This window comes from Protopterus annectens, chromosome 2.part1 (genome assembly GCF_019279795.1).
Source record: "Protopterus annectens isolate FY-2018-M chromosome 2.part1, PAN1.0, whole genome shotgun sequence".
Classification (NCBI taxonomy): domain Eukaryota; kingdom Metazoa; phylum Chordata; order Ceratodontiformes; family Protopteridae; genus Protopterus; species Protopterus annectens.
The window spans coordinates 1805175159-1805192640 of NC_056729.1; positions in this window are offsets into that span (position 1 = coordinate 1805175159).

Consider the following 17482-nt stretch of genomic DNA (forward strand, 5'->3'; position numbering starts at 1 on the left):
GAAGATGCATTAACCTCAAAGTTATTTATTTTAAGTCAGTCAGTTAATACAGTTTTGCCCATACATAAAATATTTGTTTTGATATTTGGACTACTGCCTTTTCAGTGATTTTATTTCATGAGTAAGTTAAGAATAATTGGAAACTCATACAAGGTGATATAAGCAGTAATTTGATATTAGGAACAAATTATAATTTTATTTACGAGTGGCATATGAATTTGAAAGAGAAATTAGATAGCGGAAATGTACGTGGTGAAGTAAGTAACCATGACAGTAGAAATAAAGGCATGGTAAAATGTGGATCTTGACAACAATGCAAAAATACATTTGTGAGCCGGACATTGAAATTAAGAGTACTTACCCAAGAGCTTAGAGTACACAAGACATGTGATTGTAATACTACAGGAGTGATTTATATAACCTTCTGTGATTTTTGCCACTCGTATTATGTTGGCAAAATGGAAAGACCCCTTAAAAACGTATATATGAGCATTGTTATGAGATAAAAACTCAGCAAGTAAACTATGTTCTATATAAACACAAGTAAAATTTCCCTAGTAATGCAAACTATTTATTATTTATTTTGTAGCAAGTTTCACCTAACCCAAGGGGGGGCATAGGGGCACATTCAGCTTTGTACTACTAAAACTGTTTATGTTCTAATATGAGAATTAATAATTGTAAAGTTTTTATGTATGTATTCCAACAAATTTGGAACATCTATATCTATATGTAATTGTATAAAAAACTGCAACTGTTAAGTCTTCTGTATCTATATACACGTGGAGTTTTTCTCCCCAGGCCTCCGCTGAAAATGGACCTGTATCCACTCGGATTTTCTCGGTTCATAGGTAGGTACTAGGCTATCGGCCCAAGGACCTAAGTAAGCCTAGCCAACAAGGTTCTCTGGCTTATGCCACCCAAGAAAGTTAATTTACTGTGACCCTGTCGAGCAGAGCCACAGAAGTGATCCCCGGGTGTATTTCCTATTTCTCATCCACTCATCAAGATTTTTCTTGAAGAGTGTTAATGAGGGACTTTGCTTGATATAGATGGGTAGCTTGTTCCAGAGTATAGGAAGTCTCTGGGACAGGAATCTATCCCTCCAACATGTCCTGTTTATTGTGATGACAAGGTTTAGGTCCCTAGAGCGTGCAGCTCAGAGGGATTGGGATTTCTTTAGGTGTAGCATGTCCAACAGCTTTGGGTTCAACATAGCTTTATATGTTAGGGAGAGATCTCTTCTGAGTAGGTGATATGCTACAGAGTAAAGCTGGAGTTTTTTTGAGACAGTCAATGTTAGGCATCTGTTTGAGGCCAGTAATCCTCTTTGTGAGGTACTTCTGTGGCCTTTCCAGCTGCTGCAGATGTCTTGTGAGGTACATTCCAAAAGGGACATTGTACTTTATAATGGGTCTAATGAGTGCTGAGTAGAGTGGAACAATGACCATTTTTTTCCTGGATGAGAACCCTTTTGTGATGAGGTGTGCCACATAGAAGGATTTCCTGACTACTGTGCGATGTGATTTTCAAAGGAGAGACTACTGTCCACCTGGGTCCCAAGGTGTCTTATCACACATTCTGCATTAAGTAGCCTGCCATTTATGTGATAGTTCATGGGTACAGAGTTTTTACCAAAGGGGATGACAATGCAATTTTTGGAATTGAGCTTGAGGCCATGCCTCTGACACCAGGCATCTGTCTACAGTGAGACCCTTCTGTAAGATGTCCACATCATTTGGGGACTCAACTATGGCTCTTAGTTTGCAGTCATCTGAGATCTTCATTAGCCAGAGGCCTTCTGTGTTAGCCTGTACTTCAGAAAAGTAGGTACCAAACAGGAGAGGTCCCAGGACTGAACCCTGTGGTAGTCCACTTGTCAATGGTTTGAAGTCAGATTTGGAGTCTGCAACTTTTACAGTGTGGGTTCTGTCAGTGAGCCAGTTGGCAACCCATCTTGTGAAGTAGGTATTTATACCTAGTTTAGTGAGTTTAGCTATAATTCCAGAATGGGGGATGGTGTCAAAAGCTTTGGCAAGGTCAAGATAGGCTGTGTGAACCACCTTACCCTCATCTACGGCTTTGGAGACTGCCTCAAAGAAGTCAATCAGGTTCAGAAGGCATGATATGCCTTTCACAAACCCGAACTGGGTGGGGTCCAGAGTTTGGAGGGTGAGAGGGGGGTAAAGTGAGCACTGAACCTATCTGCCAGGATGTTGGCAATATCAGTTGGTTCTGTATTTTTCGTGCCGTTGTGCTATAACTCAGAGCAGATCTGGGTGTTGCCATTGAGACTTTTGACATAGCTATAGAATGCTTTGTGGTTGCCCTTAGAATCAGTGGCAATTTTGTTTTCTTAGCTAGCTTTGGAGGATTTTATAAGAGATCTCATCTTCTTACTAAGGCCGACCAGGGAGCTCCTCCACTCATGGGATTTTACTCTCTTTTGCAACAGTTTTTTCCTTCTGTTGTAGAGTTTGTTTATGGCAGGGGACCACCAGATTGGCTTCCTTATTTTGGAGGATAGCGTCTTGGTTCTGTTTGGGATAGCACAATCCATGCACTCATGTAATTGCTTATAGAGTGCATTTTTGTAGGATTCAGCAGTCGTAACTGTATTATCCACCTGCATGGGTGTCATGAAGTTCGCCACTTCTGTCTTAAAAAGCATGAAGTTGGCTTTGGAGAAATTTTTTCCATGGTTTCCTTAATGGTGGGTGGGGGTGGGATGCGGATATCTAGGGTGATTTTCTTATGGTTGGATCTGACCAATGAGAAGATAACTTCAGGTGTGGAACACTGGTCACTCATGTTGGTAATGACTAGGTCTAGGATATTTTTGCCCCTGGTGGGGGTGTGGATAAGTTGATCCAGGGCATTGGAATTTATGAATTCTAGAAAGCGTTGAGCGAAGGAGTTGGTACATGAGTAGTTTTCCCAGTTAATGGTGGGGTAGTTGAAATCGCCCATTATTAGGGTGTTTGGTTGAACCATAATATTTTCCAGTATATCAAGAAAAGAGAAGTGGGAATCCTGGGGCATGGTGGGGGATCTGTAGCAAGCTACAATTTGGATTGCAGTTTTGCCCAGAGTTAGTTGTACTTGTTTAACCTTGGATGCATTATGCTATGCAACTAGCCTGGAGGTATGGATATCCTTAATGAATATGGACACACATCAGCCTTTGGTGTTTTGGTCCAGGTTAGATGGCCAAAAAGTGTGGTATGAGTTATAGACTGGTAATGCAGGGGTGCTCTCTAGAGCCTTGAACCAGGTCTCAGTCACTGCACAGATATCTATCTTCTCCATTTTAGGGAGTGCCTCAAGTGAGTGCATTTTGAGATTTAGACTTCTAGCATTGAGTAGCATTACCCTCAGTTTTTGCTTGCCTGTTCCTGCTTGGTGGTGAATTTTCCATTTGAACCTGGCCTAAAAAAGGCACTATAGGGGCGGCAAGAGCCTTAGCCAGTATCCAGAATTCCAGGGGCGACAGGTGCAGGCCATCTCTGGCAAAGCATGGTGGTCTGTCGACCATGTTGTCCCAGGCAGACAGATACTGGAACCACTTAGAATGACACCAGAAGCCTAGCCAATTGTTGAAGTCAATCATTTTGTCCTTGTACTGCGGTATCATTCTGGGTGATGGCAGGATGCTACTCAAGGCTAGGGTCATACCTGCCAAGGCTACAAGATCAGAGAGCTCCTCCATGTCTCTTTTCATGTAGTCCAGGGAGGTACGTCTCAGGTAGTTCACACCAACATGCACAATCACAGAGTCATATTTGTACTTGTTGTGGAGTGACCTGAGTGCCTGGGTTATGTCGTGGATTCTGGCACCCGACAGGCAGCTGACAGTAACCTTCTCTTTGTTTAGCCTGGTGAGTGGGACATCAGTGTGCCTGACTATAGAGTCACCTATGACTAGTGTGTTGGGTATGTTGTTTTGCCTTATGGGCTATGGTTGAGTGGTACACTGAGTCTGTGGGCTGTGTGTCATTTGGGTTGTGTTGGGGGGTGGAGGTTGCTTGCGTTTCTGCATTGGAGGTTTCTGTTGCTTGAGCAAATTATTATTGAGAGCCTCCGTGAATGTTTTTGTGTTTATATGTGTGGATTTTGGTGGTGTTGGTTTAGTGGGACTATGTGATGAGTGTGTTATCGTGCAAGTGTTTACCTTCTCCTCTTGACTGTCAAGTTCAGTCTTGGTTGGAGAGAGCTTTACCTCAAGTTTGGCTAGATAAGTGCATCTCTCACAGGTTGTGGTGTTGGGTGGTAGGAGGAGAGGGTTGTCTGTGTACATGAAGCAATTGCTACATTGCCCCAAGATGCCCAGATTCATGAGCTAGACAGGAGAGAACACTGGAAGATGACCCTTGGACATGGCTGAATAAAAAACTACTTTCCTCTAGACAAGTGAAGAAAGTGAGTATAAGACTGTTTTTCTCTAAGCAAGTGAGGAAAGTAAGTACAAAAACTGTTTTCCTCTAGGTAAAGAGGAAGGTTGAGTGCTGCAGTAATTTGTAGCTTATTTAGTGCTAACAATTTCTGAACAAGTGCTGAGCACAAATAAACACATTCAAGTGCTAAAACTAAGAATCTGTACCTGGATCTTGTGATAGATAGGCTACCTAGTGCTTACCACTCCCACTGATAAGCTAGAAGGCTTCCCTCCAACACAGAAAGCCTTGGGGGGCTCAGAAGCTTACAAGCAGTCCTGGATACAGCAAATCTGTATCTGGACTAGACTAGTTACAGGAAAGGTGGGAAACAAGTACAAACACAAGCTTTTAAACCAGAAGGATGAAAGAGATGGAAAAATTGCCCAAACAGCCAATAAACTACAATTTCTGGGCCAGAAACCACTCTTGTGGTAAATAGGCTACCTAGTGCTTACCACTCCCACTGATAAGCTAGAAAGCTTCCCTCTAACACAGAAAGCCTTTGGGGGCTCAGAAGCTTAAAACAGTCCTAGCTACAGCAAATCTGTATCTGGACTAGACTAGTTACAGGAAAGGCAGAAAACAAGCTTAGAAAATTTTTTTTTTGTAAAGTGGGAAGGTTCATAGGTTTATAGGTAGGTACTAGGCTATCGGTCCTGGGGCCTATACAAGCCCAGCCAAAAAGATACCTTGGCTTTTGCCACTCAAGAAAATTATTTTCCTGTGCCACTGCCGAGCAGAGCCACAGAGGTGATCCCCGGGGTGAATTTCCTATTTCCCACCCAATCATCAAATTTTTCTTGAAGAGTGCTAATGAGGAGCTCTGTTTGATATAGATAGGTAGTTTATTCCAGAGTATGGGAAGTCTCTGGGACAGGAATCTATCCCTCAGGCATGTTCTGTTTATTGTGGTGACAAGGTTTAGGTCCCTAGAGCATGTAGCTTGGGTCCCTAGAGCATGTAGCTTGGAGGGATTGGGATTTCTTTAAGTGGAGCATATCAAACAGCTCTGGGTTTGACACAGCTTTGTATGTTAGGCAGAGATCACCTCTGAGTAGGCGATATGTGACGGAGTAAAGCTGGAGTTTTTTGAGACGGTCTGCATAGGGCATCTGTTTGAGGCCAGTAATCCTCTTTGTGAGGTATTTCTGCGGCCTTTCCAGTTGTTGTAGATGTCTTGTGAGGTACATACCAAAAGGGGCATTGTACTCTATAATGGGTCTAATGAGTGATGAGTAGAGGGGAACAATGACCTCTTTTTTTCTGGATGAGAAATCTTTTGTGATGAGGTGTGCCACATAGAAGGATTTCCTGACTACTGTGGCGATGTGATTATCAAAGGAGAGAGTACTGTCCACCTGTGTCCCAAGGCCTCTTAAAGGAGAAACAGAAGTTAATTCAAAATTAAGGACCTAAGTGGCTTGCCCTTCACAAATGTTCTCTCTGTATTAGGTAGAATTAGCTAGTGACACTAGACTGGAATAGAGCGGGGAAAGAGCTGAACAGATGGGACTGCTAGGAGTGTCTGAAGTCAAAATATGATCTCACTGTACTCGGTTGAGTGAGCAAATGAGATAGACCCAGGAGGAGTGTTCAAACACAAATTTACTAGAGGGGTGGGCAATTCTAGAGCCACCAAGATTAATACCAGAACAAAAACAGGGAGGCAGGGCAGGAAATTAACTGCAGAGAGAGAGAGAGAGACCACAGTATTCTATGAAACAATTAAATAGAAAATAAATAACTACAGAGAGACACAGACCACAATATTCAATGAAACAATTAAATAGACAGAAAAATAAAATGCAGAGAACAAATGTAAAATAAGATCAAATAAAATAAAATAAAAATAAATAAATTTGAATATCAAGACCTCTAGTGGCAGTTAAGATTAAATGCCAGCAATTTTCCTGGTCTTAATGATATGCTGTCTTTAAACAGTGTGTTAAAATGAAGAGCTGCCAAATTGTAGTATTTATATACAAGTTATTCATATGTTTTATTACTTGAATGTTTATGCCATGTAATAGCATAGTTTTCGCATAATTTAGTTTCATAGGTTCATAGGTAGGTACTAGGCGATCGGTCCTGGGGCCTATACAAGCCCAGCCAAAAAGGTACCCTGGCTTTTGCCACCCAAGAAAATTATTTTCCTGTGACACTGTCGAGCAGAGCCACAGAGGTGATCCCCGGGGTTTATTTCCTATTTCCCATCCAATCATCAAGATTTTTCTTGAAGAGTGCTAATGAGGAGCTTTGTTTGATATAGATAGGTAGTTTATTCCAGAGTATGGGAAGTCTCTGGGACAGGAATCTATCCCGCCGACATGTTCTGTTTATTGTGGTGACAAGTTTTAGGTCCCTAGAGCATGTAGCTCAGAGGGATTGGGATTTCTTTAAGTGGAGCATGTCCAACAGATCTGGGTTTGACATAACTTTGTATGTTAGGCAGAGATCACCTCTGAGCAGGCGATATGCGACCGAGTAAAGCTGGAGTTTTTTGGGATGGTCTGCGTAGGTCATCTGTTTGAGGCCAGTAATCCTCTTTGTGAAGTATTTCTGTGGCCTTTCCAGTTGTTGTAGATGTCTTGTGAGGTACATACCAAAAGGGTCTAATGAGTGATGAGTAGAGGGAAACAATTACCTCTTTTTTTTCTGGATGAGAAACCTTTTGTGATGAGGTGTGCCATGTAGAAGGATTTCCTCACTACTGTGGTGATGTGATTATCAAAGGAGAGACTACTGTCCACCTGTGTCCCAAGGTCTGTTATCACACTTTCAGTGTTAAGTATACTACCAACTATGTTGTAGTTCATGGGTACAGAATTTTTACCAAAGGGGATGACAATCCACTTTTTGGCATTGAGCTTGAGGCTATGGCTTTGACACCGGGCATCTGTTTCAGTGAGGCCCTTTTGTAGGATGTCCACATTGTTAGGAATTTCGATTATGGCTCCTAGTTTGCAGTCATCTGTGAACTTCGTTAGCTAAAGACCTTCTGTGTTAGCCTGTACTTCAGAGAAGTAGATACCAAACAGGAGAGGACCCAGGACTGAACCCTGTGGTACTCCACTTGTCACTGGTCTGAAGTCGGATTTGGAGTCTGCTACTTTCACAGTGTGGGTTCTGTCAGTGAGCCAGTTGGCAACCCATCTTGTGACATAGGGATTTATACCTAGTTTAGTGAGTTTATCTATAATTCTAGAGTGGGGGATGGTATTGAAAGCCTTGGCAAGATCTAGATAGGCTGTGTGAACCACCTTACCCTTGTCTACGGCTTTGGTGACTGCTTCAAAGAAGTCTATCAGGTTTAGGAGACATGATCTGCCTTTTACAAATCTGAACTGGGTGGGGTCCAGAGTTTGGAGATTACTAATGTCTTTGTTTATAAGTTCCATGATGATACGTTCCATGGCCTTACAGACCAGGCTCATCAGGCTAATGGGGCGGTAGTTTCTGGGGTCCGTGGTGGCTCCCCCCTTGTGGAGTGGGATAACCGTTGCTGTGTGCCATTCAGCAGGCACAAAGCCTGATGTGAGGCTATGATTGAACATGGTACTTAGGTGGGGTGTCAGTTCGTTCTGTAGTTCATGTAAAATGCAGCCTGGGATGTTGTCTGGTCCCATGGATGCTGTGTTTTTGGCTTTGGAGAGTGTGGTTTTTACCTGTGCAGTGATGATTACAGGAAGTTTGCATTCTTCTGGTATAGAGATGGGCTCTTTAGTGGGTGAAAGGGGGGTAAAGTTAGCACTGAAACTATCTGCCAGTATGTTGGCAATATCAGTTGGGTCTGTATATTTAGTGCCATTGTGCTGTAACTCAGAGCAGATCTGAGTGTTGCCATTGAGATTCTTGACATAGCTATAGAATGCTTTATGGTTGTCTTTAGAATCAGTGGTGATTTTGTTTTCGTAACTAGCTTTGGAGGATTTTATCAGGGATCGCAGCTTCTTACTGAGGCTGACAAGGGAGCTCCTCCACTCATGGGACTTTACTCTCTTTTGCAATAGTTTCTTCCTTCTGTTGTACAGTTTGTTTATGGCAGGGGACCACCAGATTGGCTTCCTTTTTTTGGAGGATAGCATCTTGGTTCTGTTTGGGATAGCACGATCCATGCACTCATGTAAGTGCTTATAAAGTGCAATTGTGTAGGATTCAGTAGTCTTAACTGTATTGTCCATCTGCATGGGTGTCATGAAGTTCACCAGAAGCATGAAGTTGGCTTTGGAGAAATTATTTACCATGGTTTCCTTAATGGGGGGTGGGGGCAGGATGTGGATATCTAGGGTAATTAGCTTATGGTCGGATTGGACCAATGAGGCGTTGACTTCAGGTGTGGAACACCGGTCACTCATGTTGGTAATGACTAGATCTAGGATATTGTTGCCCCTGGTTACTTTGCAAGTTTGCATTGATATTGTGTGCTGATTGGTTGATCAATTAATTAATTATGTAAGAAATTTGTTATATAAGAGCCTTGTGGAGATCCATTACTTGTTGTGATGAAGTCCTGTTTTCTATAAGGGACGAAAGTGGTTAATCACCACAATAAACAGAACATGCCGGAGGGATAGATTCCTGTCCCAGAGTCTTCCCATACTCTGGAATAAACTACCTATCTATATCAAACAAAGCTTCTCATTAGCACTCTTCAAGAAAAATCTTGATGATTGGATAGGAAATAGGAAATTCACCCCGGGGATCACCTCTGTGGCTCTGTTCGACAGCGGCACAGGAAACTAATTTTCTTGGGTAGCAAAAGCCAGGTACCTTTTTGGCTGGGCTTGTATAGGCCCCAGGGCCGATAGCCTAGTACCTACCTATGAACCTATGAACATTCTGTATTTTATTTTATTAAATATAAATACTAAATTATTATTGTGTTCTCAGCAGTGTCCTTTGTGCACCTACTACACTGGGCATTATTCTCAGTTTTCTTTGGTTTTAGTCGTTTGTTACCAAGATTATCTCCCGTTTTTGTGGTCTTCTGGTTTCACAAGTAAGTTGCCATTGCGCAGTTAATTTTCACTTATCTGATACAGTTCTATCCACAAGACCTGCTGCTAACTCATTTAGTGCTGGAGAGATAGTTCTGATCCCATTGTCTTATCTCCATGATCCCCTTCTACATCTTTTTTTCTAATTCTTCCCTAGTCATTGTCCTATCTCCAATTTGTCCCCATCTATACCCATCCTAGCTTTCTATGCTGATACACAGCCCTCCTTTTCCTTTGTAGAAAAACAATAGGTACAACTAATTTAATATTTCTGTCTTACTTTCAGTACCACCCCCTTCTATCCTATACTGTAAACCAACACTTGGCTAAGTCTCCCCATCTCACTCACTGTATCTGACAAAAGTGTATTTTGCTACTCCTTTTCCAGTCATAGGTTCATAGGTTCATAGATTCGTACTAGGCTATCTGCCCTAGGGCATTTATAAGCCTAGCCAAAGTGTGTGTGGCTTTCACCACCCCTTAGGATGAGAATACTACGTCCTTTCAGGGTTTAGTTTACTGTGCCTCTGTCTAGTAGTGACACAGAGATGACCCCCGGGGTAAACCTACGATCTCCCATCCACTCGTCAAGATTTCTCTTGAATAGAGTCAATGAGGGGCTCTGCCTAACATGGACTGGGATTCTGTTCCAGAGTGTAGGGAGCCTCTGGGTTATGAATCTGTCCCGCCAGCACGTCCTATTTATTTCTGTGTTGAGGTTTAAGTCTCTTGTTCTCGTGGCTCTGATGGATTTGGATTTTTTGAGGTGGAGCATGTCCATTAATTCCGGATTGGACATGGCCTTGTACGTCAGGCACAGATCACCTCTGAGTAGGCGGTATGCGACTGAATAGAGCTGGAGTTTTTTCAGTCGGGCAGCATATGACATATGTTTAAGACCCTTTATCCTCTTGGTGAGGAACTTTTGAGGTCTTTCCAACTGCTGCAGGTGTCGGGTGAGATACATCCCAAATGGGGCATTGTACTCAATCATTGGCCTGATAAGAGAAGGGTACAGGGGCACAATGACCTCTCTTGATCTAGATGTGAAACCCTTCATGATAAGGTGGGCAATATAGAAGGTCTTCCTAACCACTTTGGCAATGTGAGTGTCAAATGAGAGGTTACTGTCAACCTGGGTCCCTAGGTCCCTGATTACCTCTTCCAGCCTTAATGGATTACCACCTATGTGGTAATTTGTGGGTACCTTGTTTTTCCCAAAGGGTATGACTATACATTTTTGGCGTTCAGCTTAAGGCCATGGCTCTGGCACCAATTATCCATTTCTATGAGGCCTCTCTGAAGGATGTTTGTGTCTGCTGGAGTATCAATTATGGCACCCAGTTTGCAGTCATCTGCGAACTTTGTCAGCCACAATCCTCCTATGTTTGCCTGTACTTCAGAAAAATAAATGCCGAACAAGAGGGGTCCCAGGACTGAGCCCTGTGGGACACCGCTTGTGACTGGCTTAGAGTCTGACATAGCTCCAGCAACTCTGACCCTGTGGGTTCTGTCCTTGAGCCAGTTTGCAACCCATCTTGTGACATATGGGTTTACATTTAAGCTGGTGAGTTTGTCTATGATGCCCGATTGGGGTATTGTGTCAAAGGCTTTTGCAAGGTCTAGGTAGGCTGTGTGAACTGCCTTACCCTCATCAATGGCCTTAGTGACTGTTTCAAAAAAGTCAACCACGTTCAAAAGGCAGGATCTGCCCTTGACAAAGCCAAATTGGGTAGGATCCAATGTCTGTAGGTCCCCAATGTCTTTGTTTATGAGTTCCATAATGATCCTCTCCATAGCTTTGCAGACCAGGCTTGTCAAGCTTATGGGGCGGAAATTTCCAGGGTCCGTAGAAGCACCGCCTTTGTGAAGTGAGACCACTGTTGCCGTACGCCACTCTTTGGGTACGTATCCTGTAGTAAGGCTAAGATTAAACAGCAGCCTTATGTGTGGGTTTAGTTCCTCTTGGAGTTCATGTAGCACACAGCCCGGGACACCATCCGGTCCCATTGATGCTGTGTTTTTAGCTTTAGAGAGGGCGGCTCTCACCTGGGCATCTGAGATGTTAGGGACGCTACACTCTGCTGGGATAGTTATTTCTCCATTTGGGGGGGGAGGGGGAGAAGAAATTTGCACTGAACCTGTCTGCCAGAATGTTGGCAATGTCAGTGGGTTCAGTGTATTTTGTGTCATTTTGGACTAACTCTGAGCATATCTGGGAGATTCCACCCAGGTTTCTAACATAGCTAAAGAAGGCCTTGTGATTGTCTTTTGTGTCTTTTGCGATTTTTCTCTCAAAGTTTGCCTTGGATGATTTTATAACTATTTTAAAACTATTCTAAAGACATGCATCTGGAGCATTTCTCCCTGGGCCTCCACTGAAAACAGGATCTGTGGAACCTAGTCGGACTTTCCCGGTCAACAAATGTTAAATAAAATAAATAAAATAAAATAAATAAATAAAATAAATAAAATGAGTGATCGTAGTTTTTTACTAGTACTGATCAGAGATGCCTTCCCTTTTAGGGATATTGCTCTGTCATGTAGTAGCTTCCTCCTCCTGTTGTAAAGTTTGTTTATGGCTGGGGTCCACCAGACCGGGCACCTGCCTTTGGGGGAATGGGTCTTGGTTTTATTTGGGATTGCATGATCCATGCATTCTTGAAGGTGCCAGTAGAAGGCATTTGCAAAGGATTCAGCAGTGTGGGTTGTGGTTTCCACTGGCCCAGGGGCCTTGAAGGATACCACTTCAGTCTTAAGAAGTGTGAAGTTGGCTTTTGAGAAGTTCTTCACTGTGGTCTTTTGTGCAGGGGGTGGGGGCGGGATGTGGATTTCCAGTGAGATTAATTTATGGTCTGATCTTACCAAAGAGGGATATACTTCCGGTGTGGAGCATTTTGTCCCCATGTTTGTGATGATCAGGTCTAGTATATTGTCTCCTCTTGTGGGAATGGTGACTAGTTGTTCCATTGCATTTGAGTTTATGAATTCTAGGAACCTTTGGGCTAGGGTGTTGGGGCTTGAGTAATGTTCCCAGTCTATGTTTGGGTAGTTGAAGTCTCCCAAAATGATGGTATTTGGAGACACATTCATACTCTCCAGTGTCTTCAGGAAGGCTGTGTGGGGTTCCTGAGTTTGAGAGGGTGGTCTGTAGCATGCTACAAACTGTAAGGCAGTTTTGCCTATGGTTAGTTGCACCTGGATGGTCTCCAATGCTTCGTGCATTGCCACTAACCTGGAGGTGTGGGTATCTTTGATGAATATGGATACTCCCCTCCTTTGTGGTTCGGTCCAAGTTTTGGGGCCAGAAAGCATGATATGAGGTAAAACCTGATAGTGCTGGGGTGCTCTCAGGAGCCTTGAACCAGGTTTCAGTCACTGCACAGACATCAATGTTCTCCATACTCAGGAGGGCTTCGAGGGTGTGCATCTTGAGGTTTAGACTTCTGGCATTGAGCAGCATTACCCTTAGTTTTTTTCCACTTGTGCTTTCTAGGGAGGTAGGTTTGTCATTTGGGCCTTGCCTAAAAAGGCACTATGGGGTGGCAAGAGCCTTGTCCAATATCCGGAAGCCCAGGGGTGACAGGTGCAAGCCATCCCTTGCGAAGCAGCGTGGCTTGTCAAGCATGTCTTCCCAAGCAGACAGACATTGGATCCCCTTAGCATGACACCAGTAATTAAGCCAATTGTTAAAACTGATCATTTTGTCTTTGTACTGTGGCATCATTCTTGGTGAGGGTAAGATGCTGCTCAGGGTCAGGGTCATACCGGCCTGGGCTACATAATCAGAGAGCTCCTCTATGTCTCTTTTCATGTAGTCCAGGGAGGTACGTCTCAGGTCATTCACACCGGCATGTACAATGACTGAGTCATATTTGTACTTGCTGTGGAGTGACCTGAGTGCTTGTGTTATGTGGCGGATTCCGGCTCCCGACAGGCAGCTTACTGTGACCTTTTCCTTGTTCAGTCTGGTGAGCGGGACGTCAATGTGTCTGACTATGGAGTCACCTATTACAAGTGTGTCGGGCATGTTGTTTGGCCTTAAGGGCTGTGACTGTTTAGCACACTGACTTTGTGAACTATGTGTTGCATGTGCTATGTCTTGAGGTGGTGGTTGCTTGGGTGTCTGCTTTGCAGGCCTCTGTTGTTTTGGTAGATTTTTAATCAGCGCCTCCGAGTATGTTTTTGTGTTTATGTGTTTGGTTTGCAGTTGTCATAGTTCTATATGAGACTGGGTTTGTGGTGTGCGTGGTTACCTTCTCCTCCTGACTGGTCTTGCCAGTACTGAATTGAGAGAGCTCAGCCTCCAGTTTGGCTATATAGTTGCATCTCTCTCATAGTGTTGGGCTGGTCTTTTGTATGACTTTACTGATGATTTTCTCGCAGTACCTTTTATCCTTCTAAATACCTAACTTTTCTGCAACTCCTTTCCCTTCCACCCTTAACCAGGCAAGTTTTTTTTTTCTTGTCACATTTCTTTAGTTCCCTAATATAAAATTCTATTCCAGCCTTACACACACCTTCATAGCTCATCTGTGGTCATTAACTTCTATTAACCTTCAATATTACCTGTCTCAATTTTTCATAATGGATGGAAGTCCAACTCCCTCTAACACCATACCTCTGTCTTTGCTGAAAATCCCATCCTTATACCTAAAATCATGAATGAATCATTTGTGCTGCCTCAGAAATATCTGAGCTCCTCACCCACCTCCACCTCATTACTCTGGATCAAGTCAAGATATCTCTATTGCTTGCTAGGACCTCCTAACCTTCTAATCTTACTTTTGAGGTTGTTATCATATTCCTGTATATCTTTATACGTTTGTATATGTCCACTAGAGTAAAAAAAAACACATACTGGTACAAATGTCGTCCGAGGTTTTTTTTGTGTGTGTGTGTGTGTGTGTGTGTGTGTGTGTGTGTGTGTGTGTGTGTGTGTGTGTGTGTGTGTGTGTGTGTGTGTGTGTGTGTGTGTGTGTGTGTGTGTGTGTCTGTGTGTGTGTGTGCTTGCGCACGCGTGTGTTATGTATATCGTAAATTATGCCTTAAAGAATAGCTATAATTTTGTCTCTCTTCTCAACAGTAGCAGCTTTACTTTTATGAAACTATTCTTTTAATAGTGTCTTGCCCATGAACTGAAAACAAATCACTCTTGGTGTCAGAAAGTTAGAAGGCTGGGGGTTCCAGCCCAACACCAGGCCCATGGTTTGAACTCCTGCACTAATACTGCGATACAGCATGAGTAATTTCTGTGCTACTGAGATACCTTCCTTTAGAAGAGAAGTTAAAAAATTAAGATTCTGTCTACCTAAGTAGATGGTAGTTTAGGTAGCTATTAAAAATTTGATGGATTTCACGGCATGGTCTGTCAAAAATTTGAGATGTTTTATTACAAATATTTTAGCAAACTGACAATTTATTCTAGTCTGTGAGCTATGTGAGGAAGTTTAAAACTGGGGACAGCCAGCAAATGCTGTATTTATTCATTTGGAAATATGTATTCACTGGAGGTTTTTTGCCTGCATGCTAGAAGTTTTTACTTAGACTATCTCATGGAGGGCTATTTAATCAGAGGACTGGAACAGATTCCTTTTTCAACATTATACTGTAAGCCTGAGAGGCAGAACACAACCTATGCAGAATGTTATGAAACTGACTTCAGTTAATTTCCTAAACATTTAAAATATATATTGTGTCTGTGGCCCATAAACTATATAAAACCGAATGAATTTGGTTAGTCAGTCTCCACTGTATTTTTCCCTTTTGAGAATGTGCATTTGTCAAGGTAGATAATAGCATTTTGCTGGCATTTCCTGACCCTGCAATACTTAATCAGTGTTAATTAGTGAGTAAGTTTCATTGCTTAGTATTAGACTGTAAATCTGAGAAGCAGGCATTGCTCTTTTCACAGTAAATTGGAAAATCGCTGGATTTGTTAACCTACGAAGGCAACATGCCTGTAACCTGTAATCTGTCACCTATAACCTGTAAGCTGTAAGAGTTAATTTGATCTTGGGCAGACAGACAACAGTGTAATGATTCCTTTCAGAATCTGTATTTAATAAAAGTGTCTTTTTTTTTTTTCTTTCTTTCATTAGCTTAGCTTCATGCAGACATTTCATTGGATAGGGTTACCTAATCGGTATTCTTGTATGAGCATGAATAGGCATATCATGTGCTTTGTGCACTGAAGCGTGCATGAATCAGTGCTGCCTGTGTGGCAGGCCTGATTAGAGTGCCAGGGGGTTGGAGGGAAAGAAATCACGTGACGTTTGTACTCAGTGTTTTTAGACACAAGAGTACTCTGTGGTTAGAGCATTAAGTGTTAATGCATTTTAACATTATAGGTATGATTGATGGTGAGCAGTCGTGTGTGGGGATAAAGGTTTTATATTTGTTAATTTGATGCAAAGTGCATGGTAAGATTTGCTTTTAACTTTTAAAGGTTTTTATAACAAAGAGTTATGGCCTAGCATTATAAAAAATGTAATACTCTCTTGCTATTAATTTTAATTATATAGACCTTTAATTTGTTACATTATGTTAAGAATCTATTTGTTTATTTATTTATTTTTTAATAACATCTGTCTTAAATGTAAACAAGTGCAGTTTCATGGCCAGTGACAGTATTGCCAGCCAGGAAACCATGTTAAGTAACATGAACACCTGCTGATATGTATACCTGTTCATCTACTGGCAAACTAGTTCTGTGAATTTGCACGGAAAGGCACAATTACCCCCAGGTTTTTAATAAAGCAGTCTATACAGTTCCAACACATTACATGAAAGTGTATACAGTGCAGAGTGGTGTGCAAACCTGTTTCTGGCATACTGAATAAAAGTTTTGCAGCTGATCAGCAAGGGTACATAAACTGCATCAGAAATAATTATTCAGGGAAGTGTGTGTATTGAAAAGGGCCACATAGATGAATTGTACGAATGAACACAGGGGAAGAGGACAAGTGAAACATGGTAATATACAACAGATGAGGGCATGTCAATGTATGTACACCATAAAGAAGAGACTGTTGTAGCATGAGCAGTAGTCACATATATACATAATACATTACGTACTGCTGTTTATACTTCCTGTGTGGGTATAGTCATATCATCACACAGTTGTATATTATGTGACTGTCACACAAGGTGACATATCAGTGGAGAGGATTATTTGTGATATAAGCATCCTGACATGAGCAATGGAGAGGACATTTATCAAGGATGGTATCTACAATAGGGTTAGGTGCATATTGAGAAGCTGTGCAAAATGAGTTGCCTGAATAAGAATGTAATGTCAGCAAAGGTCTTAACTAAGCAGGGCACATAGTAACAGGCTCATGGACAACAGTAGACAAAAGCACACACAATCATGGACAATATCAGCATAATAAAACCATTAATCCCATGTCTTTGACATAACATATGTGATTGTGAGTGATTAGGTTAATAGGTTCACAGGTTCATAGGCTGGTACTAGGCTATCGGCCCTAAGGCCTATGCAAGCCTAGCCATAACAATTCCCTGGAAATTTCTTTACACAATATTTACTTCTCTGGGCCCCTGTCTAGCAGGGCGACTGACATGATCCCAGGGGTGAATTTCCTATCTCCCATCCAATCATCAAGGTTCCTTTTGAAGAGGGCCAATGAGGCGCTCTGCTTGACATGTATGGGCAGTCTTTTCCAGAGTATGGGGAGTCTCTGGGTCAAAAACCTATCCCTCCAGCATGTTTTGTTCATTGTGATGATAAGGTTTAGATCCCCGGAGTGTGTGGCTCTGAGGGATTGGGATTTCTTTAAGTGGAGCATGTCCAACAGCTCAGGGTTTGACATGGCCTTGTATGTTAAGCAGAGATCGTCTCTGAGTAGACGATATGCCACAGAGTATAGTTGGAGTTTTTTTAGACGGTCAGCATATGGCATCTGCTTTTGGCCTGTGATTTTTTTAGTGAGGTGTTTCTGTGGCCTTTCCAGCTGTTGCAGATGTCTTGTGAGGTACATACCAAATGGGGCATTATACTCTATAATGGGTCTAATGAGGGATGAG